Source organism: Austrofundulus limnaeus, unplaced genomic scaffold, assembly GCF_001266775.1.
Source record: "Austrofundulus limnaeus strain Quisiro unplaced genomic scaffold, Austrofundulus_limnaeus-1.0 Scaffold243, whole genome shotgun sequence".
Taxonomy (NCBI): Eukaryota; Metazoa; Chordata; class Actinopteri; order Cyprinodontiformes; family Rivulidae; genus Austrofundulus; species Austrofundulus limnaeus.
This window is the reverse complement of record NW_013952645.1, coordinates 93,966-97,053: the sequence shown is the minus strand read 5'-3', so window position 1 is coordinate 97,053 and position 3,088 is coordinate 93,966.

Sequence of the window (3,088 nt, the reverse complement as noted above, 5' to 3'; positions counted from 1 at the left end):
ACTTTAAATTCAGTTTCAAATCATTAAATTCAGTTTCAATTTAGTAAAATTAATTTTCAAACCAATGCATTCAATTTCAAACTATACACATAAAAATTCAATTTGAGCAATTCAAATTTATTTCCTGCTGTCACAAGATTTATCCCATAGACTTATTTCTTAGATATTAAGTATAGCTTCTGTGAAAGAAAAATGTAATTGACTCAAAATAACCTTTACAGGAGCGGAACAAAACAAACTTAAATCAAAATTTATTTTATTTAGCAGTGATGAAATAAGTTGACCTTATAATTTTTTTTAACACCGTAGACTACTTTATTGGTAACCAATAACAGGTTGCGTAGAAGTTGGTTTTATGTAATAATCTAATTTTCTGAGAAACTGTTGTAGTATCTAGAATACATTGATATAAAACTGTGATAAGGCTTAAGTGGAAGCATGTTTCTTCTCATTCCAGCTGCAATGCTCATGGTCAGCTTCAGTGCAATAGAAGAGGTTCATTTAAAATGTTTCTTTTCCTATGTAGAATTCAATATCTCAGCAGTTCACCTTATTAGAAATGGTGTGACACGAGAAACTCATAATTGAATTTATTCTCTGTTATTTTGAATAATCTTCCACTATTCAAGTAGCTCACACCTGCTGAGTCCTTTCTCTTTATCAAACCAGCAGCAGATTGCTAGCCTGGCCCTTGTCTTCCTATGCGGTGGCGGCTGGTCAATAGGGGGAGCATGTTCGCCTCCCCCCTCTATTTTTGGTACACAAAAATTAAATAAAAGAAAATAACAAAAGAAAATAATACAAAAGGTCCAACAAACTATTGTATATATGTTTTATATAAAGCAAAAATAAATAATTTATAATTATTGATGTGTAAACTTCCATTTTACTCATGAGCGTTTTCATGCGAGTCACTTCCGGTTCACGTTGTGTTCACCGCCCCAGTTTCCTATAGATGACTCGTGAAGATTTTAGTCATGCGCAGTAAGTCCTCAATGCAAAAGAAAAGGGTGGCCTGTGTTCGCAGCTGACCTGTGAACACACACCGGTAGTGGGAGGGTCCACCTGTGTCGACAACTCAACGTCATAAGGCGGCAGCCGGCAGGGCAATACGAGGTGGATTTTGGAGACCAACAAATGAGAAATGAAGGAGAAGACAACACTGTAAGTCCCTTTTATCTAAACCTTTTCAAAGCAGAACATATGAGGAGAAACTTAAAGTGAAGTAGCTTGGACCTGATAAGCCCAACATAAAAAAATTGAGCAAAAACGTGGTGTAGTTAGATTGTGTTAGTGTTCCCTTTATATTTGAGCAGCATATAATGTAATGGTGAACATAACTTAATATAATATAAAGATATTTTTTATTTTTTCTGTTTAGTTTTTTTTAATAAATTAGTATTGTTTGAATTTATTCTTAGAAGGGGGCAAGATATTGGAAGATATTTTTCTTCTTTCTGATGCCTTTCATTTTATTTATATTTTTTCTTCTGTTGTGCATAGTTTTTGTTTTTTAATAAAATGAATATATTTTTAAAATAAAAATATAATTAATTAGTTTACCTTAGAGGTGCAACAATTTGTTGCTATTAAAATAACATTAATTGTTCTCTAGATTAGAAAGCTCACTTGTAGCCAATCTCCACATTGAATTAAATTTGTGCATTTATTGTTTTAGGTTTGTGACATCTTGAGCCATTCACAAGCATTTGATCAGAACTACACTGCTGCAGACAGGTTCCTGCAGGACAGTTCTCTGAAGCAGCTCTGAAGACCATGGAGGCTCACCCAATGCTGAACAGGATGAAGAAGTCTGATGTAGCTCAGGAGCTGCAGTGACTTAGAAAACTAAGGATACAGGAGGGCTAGAGCTTCCTAACTTTTACCAATACTTTTTAGCCAACCGGCTACAATACATCTTAAAGTGGTTAAATCCTAATCCGTTAGATGAATCTTGGCTAGATATACGTAGAACAAACTTTATGCCATGACATTAAGATTTCAGATCTTCATTTATTAGCACTAATATAAAAAAACATGAGTGCTTTAAAAGCATCAATATCAGCTCATCTCTGGCAGCATGGTGGGAGTTTCTTAAAATGACAAAGTCTTCACTAATCCCTTGCAGACAAACACCCATCTGGAACAATCCTGACATACTACAACAGAATAATATGTTAAACTTTTCAGGTTGGAAGAGTAAAGGAATTGATCGTTTGGAACATATATATGAAGGTGAAGACTTTATTCCATTTAACAAATTAATGATACAACGTGGCATCGATAAGAAGTATTTCTTAGAATATGAACAAATTAAGTCTATAGTAAAAAAGAAATTTAAGCTTAATAAAACACTGTTAGAAACATTAGTAAGCGTATTGGAGTTCCTTCACCTTAGATCACCTACATTGCTTTCCAAAATATATAAGAAATTGTCTAGAATAGGTGATTCAATATCATTGCCAATTGTAAAATGGGAAACGGATTTATCTGTCAGCTTTAAAACATCTGGTCCCAATTATGCTTAAAACATTTAAAATGACTAGAAATCCTAWTTTACAACTAATACAATATAAAATCCTTCATAGAGTACATTATACAGGTCAGCGAATGTTCAAGATGGGATTTGCGTCATCTAATACCTGCTCACAGTGCACAGACAACACACCTGACAATTATATCCATGCATTCTGGTTCTGTCCACCTGTTCAGAGGTTCTGGGCCAGACTAGTGAAGACTTGTCTAAATGTCTGAAATGTAATATCACACTATCTCCGTCTGTTTGCTTATTGGCTATCTTAGATGATGTTACTTTAGAGAAAAACACATCTCACATCATCTTCACTGCCCCATGTATCGCAAAGAAAACGGTACTTTTGAATTGGACAAATAAAAATGCCCTTAGTGTCAATCAGTATAGGAATCTCTTATTAGATCACATGAGTCTTGAGACAGCATCTGCGGATACATCAGATAAATCTATCTGGGCTCCTTTAATCGGCTTCATCACATAGTTTGGGTGGGGGTCCTTGGATCGGGCCTTGTGGCGCTTTGGGGCTAATGTTGGGGGGGTTTTGGGGGTTGAGGC